We start from the raw sequence: 23,782 nt of genomic DNA, 5'->3' as shown, positions 1-23,782 counted from the left end.
CATTCCTGTGTCTGATCACTATCTCTTGTCTTGTTTTTGTGCCTGTAGCATGCAGTGAGATCTGTTTCAGCCCGAATGCTAAGGCTGCATATGTCTGTCTCAGAATGAGGTGTTAGGTGGTCACTGGGGGAATGTCAAGGAAAGAAGAAATTAATGAAATGTCAAGCTGGCCCATGCTGGAAGTACTTTCTGCTCATACTGAGGCTAATAGGGAATTGGGCATATGGAGGACTTGTGATTATTGCTCCCTAGGGGAAAGTTAAATGGACCCCGATGGGTTGGGTGTGTTGGTTTGGTAGTCGTCACTGATTCATTTCAACACACACACACAAATCTCCATCTTTGTGCCAGTCTCTTCTTGGATGGCATTACACAACAGCAAATCCACCAGCCATTCCTGCCTGCTTAGAACTGCCTGCCTGATGTATTGAAAAACAAACAAATGAAAACTCACTACTGGCAAGGAGGAGGATTTACTTGAAAGACCAAAAAAAAAACAAACAAACAACCCCTCAGGCTCCTTGTGCTTATTCCCCTTGGCCCCTTCACTGCAGAGGAAACCTGACCATGCTTTAACTTGGTATCCCTAACTTCCAACAGTTGCCAAGTGGGTCGAACAATAACATGCCTGCTGCTGGAACCTCTGATACTGATGTGAAGGAGGAAGGGCTGGGGGATGTAGGAAGAGAATGTTTGTCTGGATTATTACTAGAGCTGGGCCAAAGCAGAGCCATAAACCAGTTCCTCTTCCCTGACCTTGGGCCGAGGGGAGGGAGGGGGCTCAGATTAAATGGCACCTGGATCCAAACTGTTCCTGCTTTTGGTTTTGCAAAACCAACACAACTTCTCTTCCCAGCTTTGCCAGCAAGAGGCTTTCCTGGATTATTACCAGAACTCACAATCCATTGCTTCAGGGAGCATTGCTGGGTCTGTTGGTAAGACTCTTGAGATCTGGTGTCATAACATTGAACGCAGTGAGATGAGGGCTGGGAGTGACCCACGCAGATGTAACAGCCAGGGCAAAAGGGCCCAGGAGGGTAACTCAGGAGTGTCAGTCACTGAACAATGGCAATTGATACTAAGAAGCATAATTCTAGAATAATAACAATAGTAATACAAAGGTGCATGGGTCTGACTCGCACATGTGAATTGAGTTGTTATTTGCAATGGTTCCTGATAGGTTTGTATGCCACCTAATGCAGTGGGGCTCCACTCTGGTTGGCTACTAGGCCCTACCACTATATAAATAATAAAACATGAAGATGCCTACAAATGGGTCATTATTGTAGTGGCTGGTGCCACAGGATTAGCACCCTGGTATCAATGGAGGAAAAGCACTCTGACAGCTAGGTTGTGGTGTTAATAAGAATTCGTATTTACTGAGGTTGGGGGTTTTGTGTGCGTGTGTAATGCCATGTTTGAGATTCTTCCTTTCACCAAAGAACTGCCCCAGCTAGGAAGTGAAATTTACAGAGGGTGGTGTTAAGAAAATTGTAATTTCAACAAGAAGAGCTAAGAGGGGCATCTCTCAATCTGCTAGCACCTGACTGTGGGATGCAACGTGTGAGCGAGACCCCAAATGAGGGACACAAAATAATTGATGCAAAAAACTTTCCATGCCAAGGAATTCATCGCTTCAGTGTAACGAACTCTTTCTACAGCCTCAACTTTGCAATTAAAAAACAAAAAAAACCCAAGGTAAATAACTTTCAAGACTAAAAGTGAGGACATGGCTGATCTGTGCAGCTGTAGGTACCTTTAGACTTAAGATGAGTGGCCTCCTTCAAAACAGGGACATTTGAGAGGTAGGGGCAGGGTGGGAACAATACAGAGAGAAAAAATATTATCCTGCCTCCAAAACTGTACTGATCACAGCAAAGTGTCTCTTTCTTTTTATATGTTTGAAAAATATATTTTCTTAATTCTATTTATTCCCTCTCCCCTTTTCTTTCTTTCTTTCCCCCCCCTCCTTTAACAATTGTGTGAGCGGTTTCTGTTGTGTAGCCTTTTTTCATTGTGGACAATACACTGTGAGAGGATTATGCAGAGGGGATGGCTGTGAAACGGGAACAAAGAGCTCCAATTCTCAAGACAAGTAGGCTTGTCAATTGGTGGTTGAAAGGCTCTGATGGTTTTTCAGGAGATGGCATTAAAGTATTACTATAATAGCACAAAAGCAATTGTTGTCAGTGGTGAGGAGGCCGTGTCAGCTCGTTTTGTGGACACTTCCGTGTCACAGGCATCTTTAAATGGAAAATGTGAATGTAAACATCTGTAAAAGATGCACTTTGGAATCTGGAAGCATGTTAATTGGCAGGAAATTATGCCAAGTGTAGAACATATTGTGAAAATATGTCTGAGCAACAGTAAATATAGAAAGGGAGGATATTAAGCTCTAAAGATGATGAGAGAATCTATAATCCTCTCTTATTGATTGAGCGTCAAGGGCTGCATTATTCAAACACAATTAATTGAATATTTGCACAAATGTAAATCTTGGTGGATTCTGTGCCCCAGCGGGGCTGACAACTTAAAAGACACCCTCACCCCCAGCCTTGCTTCTAATGGGAATTCTTTACAAACTCTTGTAAATTATTGATTTAAAAAAAAAGAGAGAGAGAGAGAGACAGAAATGAAAGAAGCAGCTGCAGAGAGAATGAAAAGAGAGAGGGGGAGAAAACGACTTCCTGGCACACACAGCACAAGTCAGGCCCAATCAGACCTAAGAATAATAGAGCCCAATCCTGCACCCACTGAAAGACGTGAACTATAGACACAATCCTGTAATGAACTCCGTGGAGGTGGACCTCTGTGCCCATGTGAAGCCCATTACAGGATCAGGCTGTCTATCACATTTGCCTTTCATCTGAGGATCTCAGAGTACTTGGCAAACATGAAGGGCCCAATCCTGCAAATTCTCATTCTCACTGATGCGAGCAATTCCATTGATTTTAGTAGGACAACACGCATCATCAGTAAAGCTTATTCACACAAATAAGGGTGTGCAGGATTGGGCCCTAGCTTAAGCCTCACAGCAGGCTTGTGAGTTAGTCAGATATATAAAATAACATGTCATCCGGCACTGAAACGCAGCCATGTCTGGGGTGCAGCACAGCTGTTGTGGAATAGCTCAGACTAGCAATGCACAGTTGTTCGTGGGAAGTTAAATTAATTATTAGTCTATAAATATAATTATTAGTCACAAAATATTTCTCTTAGATCAGAGACCTCAAAGTGTAGCTCTTGGGTGAAACGCTTCTGGTGGGGTTCTGCAGCTGCCCTTTCCCTTTCCATACAGTGTGAAGACAAAACCAGTCACCTGCAGTTTGTGTGTAGCAGCCGCTGAACTAAAACATCAAGTAGTCTCCGTTCACCTGCCAGCGACGATATAAATATTATGGTGGCGTGTGGATTTTTTAAAGTTAAATGGATGTAAATTTACATGCAAATGAGGTGCTGTCCAAGGGCTGCTGGCTAATTGCCAACACATCCCTCGGTGTCATAAAGTTTGGATGCTTCTGCCTTACGCTTATGACCACAAAAATTAATCACACCTTGAGAAGTATATTTCGCACACCACAAAAGAACCACATCCATTGGCACAGCTCACAGCGTTAAAAATAATTATTATTATTGCTACTACTGATTAGTTGTAAAGAGGCCAACAGCGGTGCTTGGCACTTTGTAAACGGCCGTTGCTTTGTGCAGGGAAATTGAGTATTGACTGTGCTTGGGAAAACCAAGAGTCTTAGAAATGTTCTTTGGAAGAGAGAACTGATATTTGTAAGATAAATGCAAGCCCTGAAATCTGTGCAAACCCCAAGCCAGCTCAGAAGAATGCAGTGTCCGTGGTAGCCTAGGTTCTGCAAAAGGCATGATGGATGCTTTCAAAAAAATATTTTAATAAAAGCAACTTCCTGCTGAATAGAGCTGTCATCTCAGACTGGAGACTGTACAGTCCCTTCTCCTCTCACCCTTGGAACAGCTGCTCTGGTTTATAAAACCTGCCTGTTTGGGAAGGAAAAAAAAAAAAAACATTGTAAAAACTATCCCAAAACCTGCTGTGTGGAATAAGGCAATGTTAATGACAGCACATCCTAGCACAGGGGGACTTGCACCTGGCTGCAGAGTTTCTCTGGTAAAAGCAAGTGAAATCTCTCATCTGCAGTTCTGAGATAGCTGCTGTCACATGGTGCAGTTGCAGGCAAACAGGGTCTGAGCCTGCACCCGGGGCAGCCGATGGCGAAACCTGTTTGGCCACTTGCAGAGGTAATGCGGAAGAGGCTGTAAGTTATGCTTCAGGCAGTAGGTATGAGAGAGTCTAATGTGGCCAAATTCATCCCTGGTGCAACTTCAGTCTTCGCTTGAGTTAGCCAGGGACGAATTTAGTCTGTGGAGTCTAAGGTGGTGTAAGTTACACACACAGAGACCCATTGGGGCTGCCCCTTTTTTATTCAGGGTTGGACTCAGGGATACTAATTCTTACCTCTCATACGGCACTTATCATCAGTAGATCTCAAAGTGCTTCAGGACAGGATCTATAATATATGTATCCTCACAACACACCTGTGAGTCGGCCTGGATTAACCAACGTGCACTCAGCGCATTTGCCCAGGGCCCCCATCTCAGGGGGGCCCCCGACTACCAGAAAAAAAGCAAAAAAGTGGCGCTGTGACCCAGCTTGCCAGGCTGCAAGCTTATGCCCAAATAAATCTGTTAGTCTTTGAGGTGCCACCGGTCTCCTCGTTTTTTCAGGCTGCAACACCACTCAAATTTGGCCTGCCTGCCCCTCTGTCATGAACGAGGGGTGACCAGGCCAAACCTGAGTGGCACTGTGACCCCCACATGCCAGGTCACAGCATCACGAGTCTGGTGTGTGCGGGGGCAGTTTCCATAGAGCACAGGGCCCCAGAATTCTTTAATCTGGCAGCACTGCTTATGAGGCAGGGCGGTGCTATTACCTCATGGTATAGATGGGGAACTGAGGCACAAAGAGGCTTGTGCCTCACGCAGGAGGACTATGGTAGGTCAGGGAACTTAATCTAGGGCTCCCAAGCACTAGTCTAGTGCCCTAATCACAGAACCATCCTTTCTCCATTGGTAAGCTGCCCTCACTTGTGTCTTAGCTGCAATGAGCTACTGTGCCACCTGAGAATAGCTGAGGTCTAGGAATGTCCTTGGGCATGCCTCCTCGGTCCTCTGACATGTCCGCTCTGGCATGTCCCCTAAAATCCCAGCTTTATGTCTGCCAGGGAGGCCTCCTATGCCAGAGGTATTCAACGGGGAGGCAATATGGCTGCTTTGCAATCCCTTAGTACCAGTCTAGCCGCAGGGTAGGGGTACTTTCCCTCCCCCTGGAACTCAGTTTGACCTCCGGTCAGTGGAGAAACGAGAGGAAGTCAAATGGAGTCACCCACAAGGAACTGAGTCTGGTATTAGGCCCTGAGGAGGTGTGAAGGAGGTATAAATTATACAAGACTCTAGATCCCCTGCCCCTCAACGTTTGGTTTCAGAATGAAAATTGGGAGATGCTGTGCCCCAGAAAGAGCCAACGGGGTGGTGGACATGTCTCAGGCTAGGAAGGAAAGGAAGGAGGGTAGATATAACAAGATCCAGGACAGAAGAGCAATTGCAGAGAGATTTCAGGGGATGTGTGGCAGATGTGTGAGGAGGACTTTGGCCACAGGTGCAAGAAGTTGCCATGGTGATTTTGGGCAGGGCATAGGTGCAGGAAGTCGCCATGGTGATTTTGGAGGGGTCACTGGTGCAGGAAATTGCTGAGGTGATGTGTCGGGGGAGTGTTCAGTGCAGACCTACAGGGCAAAGCTGTGCACTAAATACTAGTGAAAGGGGAGGGTAGGTGTAAGGGCTGCTGGGAGTCAGAGAGAGAGTGGAGACAAAAGGGGTTGTCCAGGAGCATCTCAGTGGATGGTGATGTAGCTGTGGGAAGGTGCCCGTGGTAACTGGGAAGAGGCAGTCACAGAACATTGTCAGTGAGTCTTAGGTGAGCATAAGGACAAGAACATGCTTATAGGCAACAGGTGTGGAAGTTGCCACTTAGAAGTAGAGAGGGGCATGTAGATGCCAGATGCTACCAGTGAGATACCAGCAGAATTTAGCTATTGTAGTAAGCAGGTGCTATATAAACATCCAAAAGGGGCTGACTCGCTGACTGAGGAGCCCACAGACAGCAGGCTGTTAAAAAGAATTAGAAGGAGAAGCATTTATAAATGTCTTTTAACCATTTAAAAAAAAAAAAGAAAACCAGGGAGTAATAAACTGCTGAAAATAGCTGCAGCTGGAAAAGCCGGTAAGGGGACTATCTGGAGAAGGTGTGAATGTCAAACCAACAGGTCACGGAGTGAGTGGGGAAGGAGCTAATGAGCTTGCTATGCTGCTCCTGCTGAATATTTCTGGGAAAGGATGGAGAATGGAGGAGATAGGAGAGGACTAAAGAGAAGTAAACATGCCACTGAGTGTCTAGAGAGGAGAGAAGACTCAATCTTGCCAGTTAGCCTCTGGTAAGCCTAACTTCCTTCCCTAGTAAAATAATGGAGCAAATATTAAGACTGTTTCATTAAAAGCCTAAATGTCCAGAGGGAGACTGGTAACCATGTGCAATAAGCAGTAGAGGAAAGAGCATATTAATCAGCTTTGCTGATGTTCCTGAACTGGGAGGTCTTGCAAACACTGAGGCCAGAGACAACTAATACAAAGGGGCCCAGAGACCTTAGCGATATGGGAAGGAAACAACAGATTTATCTTGGGTTAGAGGGAATGGAGGGGTGGGAGAATGCAAGCTACTAGATTTGTGGGGGGGACCCTCTGAAATACCGACATCTTGGGAAGGAGAATCATGGGAAGCTGTGTGCTGGAAGAGCCTGAAGTCTGTAGGAGGTGGGCACAGGCAAGGGAACCTGTGCGAATGGGACTTACTGGATGGGACAGCAACCGGGGTGAGGAGGAATGTGGTCAGCTGGAGTCTCTGGGAGGCACAGGAGACTTGGAAGGCAGTGCCTCTTTGGGGGTGTGGAGGGGTATAGGAGAAGTGGTCAGTAGCAGTCTCTCCTTAGTGGGGTTTATGGGGAATGTGGTGGACTGAGTCTCTGGGGGGAGCGCGATATGCAGCAGTGTTTCTACAAGGAGGGGTGTGCGCAGTGCCTGGGGGTGGGGAAGGCAGTGCAGGTTTGCAGAGAGATGAAGTCAGTGGAATTCTCTGTAGGGGGCACACGTCAGGGGGACGTGGCTGGCAGAAATGTCATGGGGTGGTTGGATCCAATAAATGAAGTAGGTCCAGCTCCCTTGTGGTAGAACAGGTGTTCCCATTTGCTCTCTTAAGAGGGCAGGGCAGCACCTGGGAACCAGGAAGAATCAGAGAGAGATGGATGGAGCCACCTGCCTCCCTGGTGATACAGACAGACCTAGCGACCTGGTGAATCAGAACTTTCTGAGTGAGAGTCAGGAGGAGGGGCAGGTGAGAGCAGGTTTCTTGGGGGAATGCTAAAGGCAAGGACAGCAGCAAGAGGGGTTTGCTGGCTGACCTCCTCGAGCCAGAGGTGAAGTGGGGAGGAGCAGGAGCAGCAGCAGAGGGAGCTACTTGCTGGCTCGGAGCTGGAAAGCAGAATCTGAGGGCCAGAGAGGGGCATAGGCCAGGGGCTACTTGTTGCTGTCTCCTTGCTGGAGAGCTGAGCTCAGGGAACAGTGAGAGGGGTGGGGGACTAAGGGATCCTCCCCTGGTGAGGATCAGCTCCCAGCAGAGAAGCTGTGGGGGTGCCCACTGGGAAGAGTGGGTTTGCACTCCAGTGGGATAGCTGTCCTGGCAGAGGGATAGAGAGGACTGACCAACAGACCAGGTGTGGCAGAAGGCGCTGGAATACAGGATGTGTCACGTCAATGGCTGAGGGGATATGTGACTAAGGACTACTTGTGCTGGGGTGAGAAACGGACTATGTTTTGGGGCTTAGTTTTTGTACTGTTTACACTGCGTTCTTGTAATAAACCAGACCCAACGAAGAGGCAAGAGAGCATGGTCTGGAGTCCTTGGGTTACCTAAGAGGGGAAACTGAGGAAGGTAGGTTTGTGTGTGTTTTATGCTGTGGCCTGCTGCTGTAAGATGCTCCAGTCAGGGTTGCCCTCTGACAGGAAGTAGCTCGCACTCAGGGTGGGGAGTGAAATGGCGCCATGAAGGGGACACAGGGGCATATCCCTGAAATCTGGGGAAACAGCAAGCTCCTTCTCCTGATGGAAATGTTGATATGTCTGATGAAAACCTTTACACTGGGAAAGGGTGCTGCCTTGGGACCTCCCCCCAACCCCCCCGGGAGCGTTGTCAGGAATAGACCCCGGTGAAAACCTGCTGCAGGGACTAACCCTGGGCCCCTGGCTGATCTCTTGTACGGTCACAAGGGATAAAACTGCAGTCTGACGTGAACTCTACTACAGCACCGTGACCAGGTTAGGGAGAGCTGCCCCACAGCTGGTGACATGCCTTGCATTTTAGGTGCCCATCTAACTCCATACTGCAGAAAGCTGCTGTTGCGTCCTGTCTATTTGTATCAAACTGGCTTCTCAAATACAGAAGCAGGAAACCAAGGTGATAGAAAATATTGCTCATGCGGTGGCAACAAGCCCTGCGTCATTGCAAGGTGGGTGGGTGTCTCACACCCAGGCACTGACAGATTAAGGGGTCTGTTTAGAGGCTTAAAGCTAAAGGACATGGGTGGTTTGGGGGGATTACTTCTATAGAGGCTATCAAGGTGTTCCCTTGCAGGTCAGTGGTGCAAATGTAGGTCAGGCTGTCAGTGACCCAAAGTCGTGGCTGTTTGGTGTTCTGGGCTACATGAACCCTGAGTGTGAGTTCGCTTGCTGCTGGACAGGGCTCCACATCACAAAACCATGGGTCCTCCAGCTGGCAGGATCAGCAGTGCCCTAGAGAATATTTTAATCAGATAGTGCAGACTTGAAAGGGCTACCCCTGAGGCACCTTCTTCCCCCAGTAGTCTTTTCAGTATTCTTTACTGGACCATGAGGCATGGTTGGCCCCACATTGCAAGCCTACATCATGGTGTGAGCAGGGGAGGGGTGCAGAGGACATTGTTTCTCAGCTGTTCCAGGCGATCAGGGAAGGAGTGCAATGGATTGTGTTCAAAGGGAGCCTGCTGCAGGCATGAACAGATCTGGTATGAACCCTGGTGCAACTCCATTGACTTCGCTGACTCTGAATTTGGCCCTCTAACTCTCGGATTCCGGCTCCTCTATAGGGGAAAGCACCAGTGTCTTCTGGTGAACAATTTTCCCTCCATCCTTAGCACTTCTAGCTCACCTCTCGCACTTGGAAATGGTGCTTCATAGCAGGTTCTGCTAATCTGGTTTCTTTAAAGCACTCTATTAATATCCACTAATAATCACCATGGTGCTGCTGCTGTTACGAGGCAGGTAAATAAGCATCGTTATCCCTGTCTGACAGAGAGCTGGGATGGTTTGCCCTCACAACAAGGCAGCTGAAGTGCCAGGAATAGAATTCTGGGTTGCCTGCCTTCCATGCTGAGCTGCTGAGACGGGGGACTTTGTGGTGAAGGGGAGCTGATGTCCCTATGTCTGGGGCCTGTTTCCCTGAAGGGGCAGAGACCAAACCAACATGTTTTAGGGTATTATCTTCTGCAAAAGACCTTGAAAGTAGCAGCCTTCATTCTAATAATAGTAGCTGGGGCTAGTCCCACTTTGTGGCTAAGGAAGAGAGGTCTCGTTGTGAGAAGTTGGTTTTGTTGTTGCAGGAACTTGGTAATCATCTCTCACAAGCCCTGGCAAAGCAGTCTGTTGGTGACTAACATAGTCTTATTCAAGCCCTCCTCAGTGGAGGTGGCTCCTCTGAGCACATCTGGGTTAAGATGATTCTTTCTATTCCTCATCTGCTGTAGCTCACCTCTTCCCTCCTGCAGGATTTCTTAGCAATTCATGCTTTCTGATCGTGTTAAACCTGGGGTTAAACCAAGCTGAGATCAGGATTTCCATCTACCCAGTTGCCAGCGTAAACAGAACAAACTACCATCCACCCAGAGATTTTACACCCAGTTCATCATCCCTGGCGTGAGCACCCTTAGGTCCATGGAGTTTCATCCTACTCATAAATGAGTCTCTGCACCTGCAGTGCAGGGAAATGGTGTAACCGATCTGCTTAGTGTCATGTGATATCATGTGCCCCTCATGACCTTTCCTTTCCTGGAATGATCTGATGGGAAGGGCATGGCACTTGCCCAAGTTGGGGAGGTCTTAGGGAGCTGGCAAGAGGGTTGGCACTCGGTATTGTGTTTTGACTTCTCATTTCTAATTACCTCCAGGACTCCAGGTCTCTTACAATGACAATTGCTTTCATCAGGACTTTGCCCTCTGTGCACTCCAGTCTTTGTGCTCTTGACTCTGCAGTTTGGAGGCACCTGCCCTAATGCAAACAAAAGTATGTGCTTTAGAAAAAGCAGTATGTTTGTCCCTAGGACACCTACTGGAGAGGTCAAGTGGATTATTATCTACCTCTCTCAGGCTGCACTCCGTGTCCCCTGTTAATGGAATAAATAGTCTTAGTATGCATAGATTTAAGGCCAGAAGGGATCATTATGATCGTCTAGTCTGACATCCTGCATAACACAGGCCTAAACATTTCACCCAGTAATTCCAGCACAAAGATCATATCTTAAGGTTGAGCTAGAGCATATTTTTTTAGGGAGACTTACAGCAGTGTACTCCAGGGCTTCTCACTGCCTCTGCCCTCAGTGAGTTTTAACCAGGTTTCTGCCACTTCACAGTTCCTGGCAAACACAGATGCCATGGTGGGGCATGTTGAGCATTCGTCCTTTGCATCTAAGCACATTATACGGCTAAGGACTGGGACCTGATACTGGATGGGGATATGGGATTGTGACCCCTAGAGGCTGGTACCAGCAACTGTAGTAGCCTGCTACTTGTGTGTAAAAAGATTTATCTTCTATTTCAAGAGGTGGAGAGCCAGGTCTTTGTTAGAGTGCCTAAGTTCAGTTCCCAGTGATGGCTGGCGTGTAGAGCCACTGTGCATTGCCTTAAACCAAGAGAAGGGGTAAAGGACCGCAAACAATAATAGATTGGTTGCTGTCACTTTAACAACAAGACCAATTCAGTTCCCTGCAGGTTGGACAGAGGAGGAGACAGTGTAGTGAAAGCAGCAGGACCTTTCCAAAGGGGAGAGAAGTCAGGGAGGTAATGTTAATAGGCCAGTAAGGGTGGGCTCAAGCTGTTGAAGTTGAGTCTTCAAACAAAAATCTGTGTCTAAGCCCCCCAGAGACTGATTTCCATGCCTAGTTTACACAAAACATGTATGAGAAGAACAGTGTGAGGGACAGAGAATGAGTTAAAGGGAGAAAGACATTGAAAATACAAAGATAAGATTCCAGAGAGAGAGAGAGAGAGAGACTGAAGATTAGTGTAAGAACTGCCAGAGGGGCCCGTCTGAGCAGCTGGGTGCCTCCTACTTTATAATACACCAAAAATACATTAAAAGGGAACGATTCAGATTGCAAAACTAAGCACTCAAAAATTAGGAAAGTACCAGAATTCAGCTTCCCCATGCAACCTTAATTCAGCTTGAGGCAAACACCTGGAGCGAATAATTTCAGCTGAAATGGCCAATGTTTGGCACAGTTATAAGCAGCTGAAAACAGGGTCTTAAAATGAAAAGTATCAGGCCGCCTGAACAGCAGCACGATCAGGTCCTCATGTAATATAACTACTTCTCAATGTTCGCTATGGGGAAGCTGGGAGTGGAGGGTCTTTGTGTAGTACCTTTTGGCTGAGTGTCTTCTCCATGCCACTTAGTTAGATCTTTCAATTCCCAGGTAAGCATCATCTTTTCTCTCTCTCTCTCTCTGCCTCCATTTACCCTTCTGTGAAATGGGGAGGTGGCTTCCTCACAGCCCCATGGTGAGCCAATGTAGTGGCAAAGTCAGGAACAGAACCGAAGTTTGCTGACTCTTGGCCTCATGCTGTAACCAATAGGCCTCATTTTCTTCCATGCTGGTTTCTCTGTAGCTACACTTTACAGTGCAGATTAGAGTATTCCCCTTAGAGAGGAAATTGCAATCTGCCTTTTTAAAGGCCTGCAATAATACCACTAATAAAATCAAATCAACGGAGAGAGGATTTATCCTGTTAGCCCATCTGTTTGCAGCCTGGCCTCATTATTACTTACTGCCTCTGAAATGCATCAGCATCTCTCTCCCTTAACATATGAATAATATTCAGAGAAGTCAATCCACGTAGGAAGTGGCACAGGGAAGGTTACACGGAGGAGTGATTCTTATTTTGATTAGACTTCATTTCTCATCGACAGCTAGCCTCGTGTCAATTGCATACCTTTCGCTGCCGGAGCCTCCAGGGAGAGTTTTGCAGGGAATCTTTTAGTTTTATTTTGATTGGGTTTTCTTAGAGACTGGCACCACAGCAGAATACAGATCCTGACTTACACCTGCATAAAGTGGGAAGAAATTCAGGAATCATAGTTAGCTACATGGGTGTGAGGTGAGAGGAGAAACTGGTAGAGTTAACACATTCCAAGGCATGAGACAATACACTATGGATGCAGGTTGATGGAAGAAGGTGACAGAGGTGCAGCCATGTATCTGCAGTGAGGATGGGGGAAATAGGTGCAAGAATGCACCAGGCCTGCTGCCAAATTAAGGGGGAGCATCTGATTTCACACTCCCCCCCCCCCCATTTCCCTCCCTGGGTGGGGGTTCACAGATCCAGCAAAAAACCCACAAAAACCCTAAAAACTAGAGCCAAGTTGCTAAGGGTGCATCTCTACAATGCCGCTCCTGTTCGGACTATGATACATGGCATGTGGCTGGTGTGGCTTGGACAGATGGCTAGGGGGTGGGGAGAAGACAAATTGGGGCGGGGGGGGGGGAAATGGAAAGAGTTAATGACATGACCCAAACTTTTCCTCAGGCAGGGTGTTCTGAGAGGCCATGTGTGGAGGGGTCGAGCAAAGGACTGGGAGTGAGGACTTGCTCTGTGACCTTGGGGCCTGTGTCGTCTTAGTTACCCTGTATGTGAAAAGAGGATCATACTTGCAGACCTCACAGGGGCACTGTAAAAAGCGTAGTGTATTGTTTGTGAGAGAAGCTTCAAAATCCTACTTGAAACGCACAATCAGTGTGCAAAGCATGTAGACATTAGTATTGACAGATCAAACGTTCACAAAACCAATGTTTTGAGGCTCCTTCGGTTAACTTGAAATAAACAAAACAATTTTCCGTCTCTGAGCCTGTTTCGGCACTTCCTGATTCTGGGAAGCAGGTGAAGCCACAGCCCCAAAAGAGCAGGAGGAAGCTTTGTTATTGTATAATCCCAGGGGGCTGAATATGTGGAGCAGGGTCAGGGGGAGGGGGGGGTCCTGTAAACCAGACCTTTTAGAGGTTCTTCCATCAATAGTAGATGAGTTGGAGCTGCAGATTCAGCATCTATTGGCTGTATTACAGTAGCACCTTGAAATTCCACTCTAGGTTATCGGTGCTTAGGGCAAGGTCATATGGGCATGTACAGCACCTAAACAGACAAAGGGCAAGAGGGGAAATGGGTACAGAGGGGGGAAGTGACTATCCCAAAGACACTCAGCAGGCTGGTGGCAGCACTGGGAACAGAGCCTATGCTCCTAACTCTCAGTTCAGTCCCTAGCCACTGGACCATGCTACCATAAAGCTCAGGGTTGGTTGGATTCAGGGCTTTGGTTCTGGCTTGTCCCTAGTGCATGAGCAATGTGAGGATGTTATGGTCTCGCTCATTCAGTGTAGAATAACTGTGGATTGAAGCTAGTCACCTTTTTCACTCTTGTGACAATTTGTTTAATACACATGTTTGCAGACAAGGCAGCTCCGTAAATCTTTTTCTTTCTGCTTTTCCAGCTGACCTGGGTTCAGGGTGAAGATGGGAGGGGTCTCTTCTAACCCAGAGCTTGCGGAACCCTGGGAACACAAGACCTGTCGGCCCATGGTCTCGCCCATCTCTAAGATTGCTAGAAGAACTGAATCTTAGCAAAGGTACCAACAATGTTCCTTGAGCAAATCTAGCTTGGGTCCAAAGATTGGTGAGCTCAGTTGAGTCTAGGACGCAGCTAGCATACCTCCACACGAGCTGGCATGAACTTGACCCCGAACAGGAATAGCAGCCATTCTCACACTGGGGCCTGATCCTGCTTTCATTGAAATCTGTTGGAGTTCTGCAGTTAACTTTAATTGGAGCAGGATTGGGGCCCAAAAGGTGGGGGCGGGGGGAAGTTGTATTATTAATTAGAATTTTCTCATATCTTCTAAAAGTGTCTCTCATACAAACTGTGCCTCTTAAAGTGCTGTAGAGAACGAAATAAATAATGGAGTAACAGAGCATGGTGTTCTAGTTGGCTCAGTTACAGAGACAAATAATACACATTATCCCACTCTATGGGTGTAATAGCTGAGCAAGTGAAATTAAGATGTGTAGGCAAGGGAGAAAGGCGATGGTTTCAGATGAGAATTGAAAGGACATGAAGAGCTGGTGCTCCTGAACTGTGCATAAAGATTGTATGATATTCTGAAAGGTGCTTAAGGATTAGACTGAACGCTTGGTAAGAGTTTGTTGCACAGAACATTTAACAGATGTCAAATTGCAGTCAATTTTCTGTTCATAGCCCACACTGTCCCGTCTTGTGAAAGAACCCACAAGGGAAGGCAAACTCCACAAACTCCTGCTCAGAGCTTCTTTCCTCTGCCGCCTCTGGCTGGGCAGGGATCAAGCCATTAGAGGAAAGAGATACAGGATGCTTTTTGGAGCTGATAGTGCTGCCTCTGAAGCTGGTCCAGGGACGGAGCTTGGTTCCTAACTCTTTCGCTGCCTGACCTCATCTTTAGCAGCTGTTGAGGCCACCATGCTTATCCGATAAGGGCTGCTTGCTTTGGACACTGGTGTCTTCCTCACTGCAGGCCAGAGGAATTGCTAGACCCCTGTGGGACAGGGCTGAAGCCCAGAAGTGCTTCAGAGCACAATCCAGATTTTGCAATCAAGGCCTCATTTTGGCAAAATAGCATGAGAAGCCCCAGGCTTGACCATGATGTGAAGCTGCCTATTGGTATGTGGGGGTGTTTCTCTGCCCCTGGTGGACAGGCCGATTGTGATTCGCCAACTGTGCTCCTGGGAGATGGACACCCTGCTCAAAGCTTGCAGTGTAGAAAACCTTTAGGCATCAAAGATGAAATCTTCAAACGTGGTTGTGTAAAAGTTTGGGTTCCTAAATAAGTGGCCTAACTTTCACCGAGGTGTTGAACCACCACAGCATCTACTGAAGTCCACAAGAGCCTTGGCCAAGTGAGTAAAGACAGCAGGATTTGGCCAGATGCTCCTGAATTTGAAGGATGTGGTGTGCTTCTGAAAGGGACTAGAAGGAGAAGTTGCTTGGCACCTCTTAGAAATACACAACAGCTCCCAGGACTGGGCCCCAACTGTGTGACACTCTCTTTAGCTTTCCTTTCTCCTTCCCAATCTCAACCCCGCTCCTGTCACTTTTTATTTTAAAGGGAAGCCCCTCCCCTAAATTAAAATACATTGAAGTGACTTCAATCAGGAGAAAGGAGGCAACTAATAATGGTGTGGGAGAAGTAGAGGAAAGGCTCAAGAAACCAAATTCCAAGATTCTCACCCTCATGTTGACTTGGCTATGTTGTGCATGTCACGCTTTCTACTCATTTGTTGAATCAATATTTAATCTATTGCTGTTCAGGGCATTAAATGAATGTTCGGCATATAAACAGGATGTATTGTAGTTAGCCAGAGTTTTCAAGCTAAAATACCTAAACTTAGACTCCTAAATCCATAGGTAATGGGCTGGTTCTTTTTCTTCACAAGGTGATGAGCACCTGCAATTTGTAAGTGTTCAGCACCCCCGACAAATCTGGCTACTTATTTAGGTGCCCAAGCATGGATTTAGGAACCTATGTTTTAGGCATCCAAGTTTTAAATGTTTGGACGCTGCATAAAAATCCTAGATACCTCACAGATAATTGAGAGCTAGCATTGCTAGGATAGCCTTCATTTCTGACTTGTTTAAAATAGTAACTTTCATTCTGTACTAATCATTCTGTTTGTACAGAGAAGTACATGGCAGGGAACTAAAAGCATAGGGCAAATATCATGATTGTACCGCCTATGCAGCCTCTCCAAACATAGCATGCCCCAACTGGACCTGGACTAGAGGAGGGGCAATTGTTCCCAGCTGATCTGTGACTATGTAGCTCGCTTGGCCAAAATGCCTCTGGAGGCAACAGGGCCCTCAGCCATGGGGGTTCATAGCCTGGGGATAAGAAATCTGTTTGCCCCTCGATATCCTATTTAGAAACTGATGGGACCCATCAGAGAACTGCTGGAAAGTCATGCTGTCTCAGACTGGCTCACTCCCATCCATGCGAGGTTGGTATTTATCCTCCCTTTATGGAGGAGGGAGGAAACTGAGGCCCAGAGGAGTGAAACGACTTGCTCAGGCTCACACAGTATGTTGGTGGCAGAGCCAGGAATCCTGACTTCCAGTCCTAGGCCGTGTCTAAGAGGCCTCTTTTGGAAAAGTGGATGGACACAGGTTCACATGATTGATTCATGATTACGAGAAGTAATGTGGGAAGAAGGATATCCTGAATAGGAAACCAGGATTGTGAGTAAAAGATGTACTTCTTGGGAAACCTGTTCAATGCATGAGATAATGAATTATTATGTATACTACTTTAGTGCCCGGAGGCCCTGCTCAAGGCCCCACTGAGCTGGGCACTGTACAAACACCTGGGAAGATACCACCTATCCCGAGGAGCTTGTGTCAACCCGGTCAGGCCCTGTGGGACAAGAGTGGGGGTGGAAGAAGAGGGAGCGGAATTGATCTCAAACTTCTGAGGCACCAGTAAACTGCCCTTCCTCTATGTTGTGGGCAACCTCTGCCCTTTCTGACAGCCTCTGGGGTTTGAGGGCATGGAGGGTGAGACATGAAACAAGATGCCTGGTTTCCTCTGTGGAGAGCAGGGAAGATAATCCAGCCGCTGCTTGTCAAGAGCCCATTGTCTCCTAAATGACCTTCTGTAAGAGCCCATGGAGTCTGGCAATTAGAAACATGTGATATCAGGGCTCCGGTTACGGTGGTAAAGCAGCCTGAGGAAAATACCCTCCTGGAGAGACAGCAGGGGCTCAGGCACTGTCAGGAGGAGCATCTCCAGAGCCATGTTTCCATGGTAATGGCATCCACAAAACTGGTAGTTGGCTGTTTTGATGCGTTTGCGGGTGGGAGCGGTTTTACTGCAGAAAACATGGGGTTCTGAGGGGTCTGTTCATGCTGCATCCTCAGGAGCAGGCAAGAGAGAGGAACAAAGGTCCCTATAAGGAGAGGCAGTGAGCCAGAGACGACAAACTCCCCTCTGGGTCTCCCGTGCATTGGGTGTCTGCCATACTCTAGGATCTGCGGGGATCATACAGCACCAAGCACTCTTAGCCCTTAACAGATAGTCACCCAGCAGGAGACATCCCTACAGTCAGAATGGCACATCTGGGGCTGGGGTTTTAAATAATATTTTATGATGAACTTTGGTGTTACGGAAATGACCACTGTGATGGGTTGCCCCTGGGGGTGCCACCTGGAACTGGGGTACCACTGAGCCCTCTGACCCACCAGCCTGGGCTCCCTCTCACACTGTGGTGCTGTGACATCCTCCAGTATTCACACAGGTAGGTTCACACGCAGCTGCAGTTACATGCAGGCTCTGTGACCAGCCACTGCATAAACCAACAGAGAGGCTACAGCCAAAATAACCACCAGCTTCACAGCCCGAGACCCCAGAGCTGTACCGTCCTGCCTTGGCCAAAACCCCAACCAGTATGAATTTATTATCCAGTTCACCTCCCCATCAACGTGGAGACGAAATGCAACAAGCCTGTGTTTAAACCAAGCTGAGATTTTTATTTTTTTTTCCCCCAGATGCTTCACTTAAAGGCACACTGGGTTTAAATTAAAACATAAAACAAATTTATTAACTACAAAAGATAGATTTTTTTTAAGTAGGGCTATTGATTAATTGCAGTTAACTCATGCAATTAACTCAAATCGCAATTAAAAAGTTAATCGTGATTAATTGCAGTTTTAAGTGCACTGTTAAACAGAATACCAATTGAAATTTATTAAATATTTTGGATGTTTTTCTACATTTTCAAATATATTGATTTCAATTACAACAGAATACGAAGTGTACAGGACTCACTTTGTATTTTTATTACAAATATTTGCACTATAAAAATGACGAGATGGTATTTTTCAATTCACCTCATACATGTACTGTAGTGCAACTTCTTTATCATGAAAGTGCAACTCACAAATGTAGATTTTTTTTTTTGTCACATAACCTGCACTCATAAAGAAAACTATGTAAAACTTTAGAGCCTACAAGTCCACGCAGTCCTACTTCTTGTTCAGCCAATCAGTAAGAGAAACAAGTTTGTTTACATTTACAGGAGATAATGCTGCTCGCTTCTTATTTACAATGTCACCTGAAAGTAAGAACAGGCATTTGCGTGGCACTTTTGTAGCTGGCATTGCAAGGTATTTATGTGCCAGATAGGCTAAACATTTGTATGCCCTTTCATGCTTTATCCACCATTCCAGAGGACATGCTTCCATCCTGATGTCGCTCGTTTAAAAAAAATACGTTAATTAAGTTTGTGACTGAACTTCTTGTGGGAAAATTGTATGTCTCCTGCTCTGTGTGTTACCCGCATTCTGCTGTATATTCCATGTTATAACAGTCTTGGATGATGACGCAACACATGTTGTTCATTTTAAGAACACTTTCACTGCAGAGTTGACAAAACTCAAAGAAGGTACCAATGTGAGATTTCTAAAGATAGCTACAGCATTCAATCCAAGGTTTAAGCATCCAAAGTCCCTTCCAAAATCTGACCGGGACACGGCGTAGAGCATGCTTTTGGAAGTCTTAAAAGAGCAACATTCTGATGCAGAAACTACAGAACCCAAACCAGCAAAAAAGAAAATCAGCCTTCTTCTGGTGGCATCTGACTCAGATGATGAAAATGAACATGCGTTAGTCTGCATTGCTTTGAATCATTATCGAGCAGAACCTGTCATCATGGACACACGTCCCCTGGAATGGTGGTTGAAGCATGAAGGGACATATGACTCTTTAGCACATCTGGCATGTAAATATCTTGCAACGCCGGCTACAACAGTGCCATAAGAACGCCTGTTTTCACTTTCAGGTGACATTGTAAACAGGAAGCAGGCAGCATTATCTTCTGCATATGTAAACAAACTTGTTTGTTTGAGTGACTGACTGAACAAGAAGTAGAACTGCGTGGACTTGTAGGCACTAACATATTACATTGTTTTCTTTTTGAATGCAGTTATTTTTTGTACATAATTCTATATTTGTAAGTTCAACTTTCATGATAGAGAAATTGCACCACAGCACTTGTATTAAGTGAATTGAAGAATACTATTTTTTATTTTTACAGTGCAAATATTGATAATAAAAATGAGCACTGTTCACTTCGTATTCTGTGTTGTAACTGAAATCAATATATTTGAGATTTTATATAAATATATTGGATGTTTTCCACATAGTATTCTATTATTGTTTAACAGCATGATTAATCATGCTTAATTTTTTTAATAGCTTGACAGCCCTAATTAAGTGATTATAAGGGACAACAAACAGATCAAAGCAGATTACCTAGCAAATAAGCTTTGTTTTAATTTGTTTAACATACTGGATAGGATATGAATTAGCAGTTTCTCACCCCAAGAGATGGTATAAGCAGGCTTGCAGATTCGTAAGGGACAAGCTGCATTTGCTTTGCAGGTTCGGATCCCAGGTTTTCATAGACAGGATAGAAATTCCTTTAGCCTGGGTCCAGCACTTCCCCCTGTTCAGTCTTTGTTCCTCAGGTGTCTTCTTGTGTGGGGAGTGAAGAACACCAGATGATGTCACTCCCTGCCTTATATAGTTTTAGCGTAGGTCACGGGAACCCTTTGTTTTAAACTTGGTTCCCAGACCAGTTTGTGGAAAAAATACAGACAGCCCAAGATGGAGTCCAGAGTCATGTGACCTGGTCACATGCCCTTGCATACCTTGCTGAGTCATAGCAGACATTACTTACAGGCTGCCTGGAATGTTTCCAGGAAGGTTAAGTTCTTCCAAGGTCCATTGCATTTTCATTGTTGTACCTGAAAGGCTAGTTGTGGGTGTCACCCAGAGTAAGCACATTTGAACTACAGATACATAGTCAATATTCATAACTTTAGATACAAAAATGATACATGCACACAAATAGGATAATCACATTCAGCAAATCATAACTTTTCCAATGACACCTTGTGTGACCTGTCTTGTACCAAATGCCTCAATTATGTCATAACCACATCATAATATCACTCTGAAGAATATGGGATGCAGTGTCACAATCACTCTAGAGCCTGAAATCTTCTGAGCGCAGCACTGATGCAGCAGCATGTGTAGGGGGAGTGTTTGTTGGTCCAGGGGTCAGAGAGCAGTCTGGTCTCTTTCAAGTGGTGGTCTCACAGCTGAGGCTGCCAACTCTTGCCAGACATAGTGCTGGTTTCTGGCAAGGCTAAGGGGACTCTGTGTGCATGGTCACGTGATAACCAGGAGCTCTGGTCCAGCTTTTCCAGAAACCAGCCTCCCAAATCATCCTCCCCGCTGAGCACTGCTCACCTGGGAAACCCAGCTCTGCTTGTGTGAACCCTGTTGGACTCAGCCCCCTCCACACATCACACCCAAACTATCACAAAGGCTGGAAGGCCTGGGCCACCTTCCCACTTGCCCCATGAAGTGCAAGGTTGTTCCTACCAGCATGCTTCTGGTGCAGGTCTAACGTCCTAACTGGTGCTTTCAGCGCTCCCTGTCGGTGAGTTTTCTGATAGGGAAAAGTTAGGCAGACTTTCTTTAATGTCCTCCAGTTGCCACTAATGAGCAGTGGGGGTGCCACTCCATGCCACCCTAATTATCACCCCTCTCCCAAGCCTGTGTCTTGTACAGGGGGATGCTAATGCACTAAACACTCCAACAGTTCCTAACTGCAGTATGTGGGCAAGGGATCATAGCGGTTTGTGGATGGGTCCCCAAGCAAATACCCATTCAAAGCTTCAGTGGCCACTTCTGCTTTCCTCTTAGCCCCACCCCCACCCTTCACTTCCATCCTGGAGGGATAACGGAGCCGCACAGATGGCAACACTGGCACTGGGAGGAAGGGTGCATTAGTTCACCCTAACGTGCAGGTTTTATATCTCTAAGGAGGGACAGGGATCCTAACATCTGCAGCTTTTCCTAGAGTATGTGAAACCCCAGCCCCTTAAATCCAGCACACAATGGTCTTTGTATTCTTACTTAAAGACTGAGCATTCTATTGAAGACTTTAACCCCCACTAGAACACAAGCATCCAGAGCTGTTGAGCTCAGCAGTGGGTGGGTTCTTCCTTCCCCGGGGACAGACGCTCATGCAGGGCTGCTGATTGAACAGAGTGGGAGCAGCTGGAATTCCAGCCACTGGTCATTAGAGCTCCCTAGTCTCCTGAAGGCCACGGCTCCTGGTGCCCCCAAGGTACAGCCCTGGGGTAGGTGTGAGATCCACCCCAGGGGAGCTCCCAGAGCCATGTGCCTCAAGAGGGTCCAACATTTCTGGGAGCCCCCTGGTGTACAGCTGCTACTCCACCCTGTAAGGGGTGCAGCAAATGTCTGAGCAGGACCACAGCTAGTCCTTCTCCCGGCATCTTCTCCTCCCCCGCCAGGTTGGGCTGCCTAGTGACTGCAGGAAGGCTCCGCAGGGGCAGCTCCTGCAGCTGGGATTGTTCTGGTCGCAGGCTTCCGCTGAGCCTTGGCTGGAGCGGGCAGTGTATATGCTTCCTCCATGGCAGTCAGCCCCAGCTATCCCTGAAATCCAGCCATTCCTGGGGCGGTGCATGACAGTGCAAAGCATCCCTGCCGGGCAGTTTAAGGACAGGACCTGAAGAACCATCTTTTTAACTGAAACTGCAATGGACATTTTACGTGGGGGTGAATGTAAATGATCTACGTTAGCGTTTCCCTGGGGTGCTGGAGCTAACGCTCCTGTTCTTATTAAAATGCCATCGGACTGTCGGATGGCTACATGCATTCAGGAACCTCAATGTTATGCCTCATCTTAAATATGCTTCTGAGCACCGTGCCGGGGCACTGGTTCAATACTGCCTCAGATGGAACCTGAACGGAGTCACCAGCACCGCTTCCTGCAACAAGCTCGGCCCTCCTGGGAGCTCTCCTGTTGAGTGCTAACTTGGCCCAGCCGTGCCTCGCGTATGAGAATTGCTTGGGATAGCAGCCCAAGGTAGAACTCCTATGAGAGGGTAAGGATGGGGGGAGGGCTAAAACATTTCAGAAAGACCCTCTTAGCTTGAACCCTTGTTCAGTTAATACTCTATATTTCATTTACTTCTTGCTAGAGTAGCAAGACCAACAGTCCTTACCCAGACCAAATTCCTTCTGGCTGTGCAAGGCATCTTATCTGAGCAAGGGCTGAAGGGGGTTGGACCCTTTATTACTTAACCCCTTTCAGCAAAATGCAATTTTCATAAAATTAGATCTCCTACTACAGCCAAATTGCACAGGTCCTAAGGCTGTTAATCATTGTCGATAGAAGTAAGTGCTAGGTATGGAAAGACTTCAGGATTCGGGCCCTATACTTTCCCACACAATGCGGGCTGTGCGTGGTTCCAGAGGAAGCTAATGCGGATTAGTGCTGCATCAGTCAGATTACCCCCTGTTCTTGAGTACTTCTGGCTTTCCCAAGGAAGCGCAGATTCACTGTCTCAACACGCCAGGCTGTGCACGGGTCTCAAAACATGTCTGTGTTGTGACTGATCGGTTCGGTGCTTCCTGTGACACATTTGGCAGGCTGTTTCAAACTAAATTGCTCTCTTAGGGCCTGACTGGCTGGAGATGTAAAACGCAGGAAGGCTAGCTACGAACCACTTTTGGGTGATTCTCGAAAGAGTCGGAGGCTCCAAGAAGATGGTCACCATGACCACGTCTGTGCCTTACTCGCTTCTGTGGGACCCAAGAAATGGTGACAAAACAGCTGTTTTTGTGCTATTTCTACTCTTCTCCTTCTAGTGGGAATACAAAGGCGAGCATCTGTCCTGCCAAACTGGGAACCAAAGCCCAGATCATTTGCTTCTTCCTTTGTCCTTATTACCAAACTACTGGAGTTTCAGTATGAATAAGACTGGAATGGCTACTTTAAAAAAAAATAAATTTATTAAATAAAACACCTTTGGTATTTGGGTTGCTCTGAGCTGCAGGGATGGTGTCCCTACTCTCTGTTTGCCAGTAGCTGGGAATGGGCAATGGATGGATCACTTGATGATTACCTGTTCTGTTCATTCCCTTTGAAGCACTGTCGGAAGACAGGATACTGGGCTAGATGGACCTTTGGTCTGACCCAGTCTGGCTGTTTTTATGTTCTTAAACACTCTATCCAGATTCCGAAATGCACCAGACTTGTGCTGAGTGTCATTCAGAGCAGTGGTAGGAGTAAGGCAGGCTAGCTTGTGTGATCTGAGGCACTCTTAGGGGTGGGTTAACATCAGGTAGCCAGAGACTGGATGGTTAGCATCAGCCAGTCACTGCTGGGTGGTGTTAGCTGGTCTACCACCCAGGGGCACTGTTTGAAGTGGACAGCTGGTGGTTTC

General features: G+C 46.8%; 1 long non-coding RNA gene across 1 annotated transcript; it reads left to right on the top strand.

Moving 5' to 3' along the window:
- Positions 1–5,470: 5,470 nt before the first annotated feature.
- Positions 5,471–23,361, top strand: LOC122463261. Its single transcript, XR_006286446.1, has 3 exons — positions 5,471–6,521; positions 13,929–14,063; positions 23,014–23,361. It is a non-coding gene; the product is annotated as an uncharacterized LOC122463261 (long non-coding RNA).
- Positions 23,362–23,782: the final 421 nt, after the last annotated feature.

Source organism: Chelonia mydas, chromosome 18, assembly GCF_015237465.2.
Source record: "Chelonia mydas isolate rCheMyd1 chromosome 18, rCheMyd1.pri.v2, whole genome shotgun sequence".
NCBI lineage: Eukaryota > Metazoa > Chordata > Testudines > Cheloniidae > Chelonia > Chelonia mydas.
This window is presented reverse-complemented; position numbering and strand designations above follow the sequence as displayed.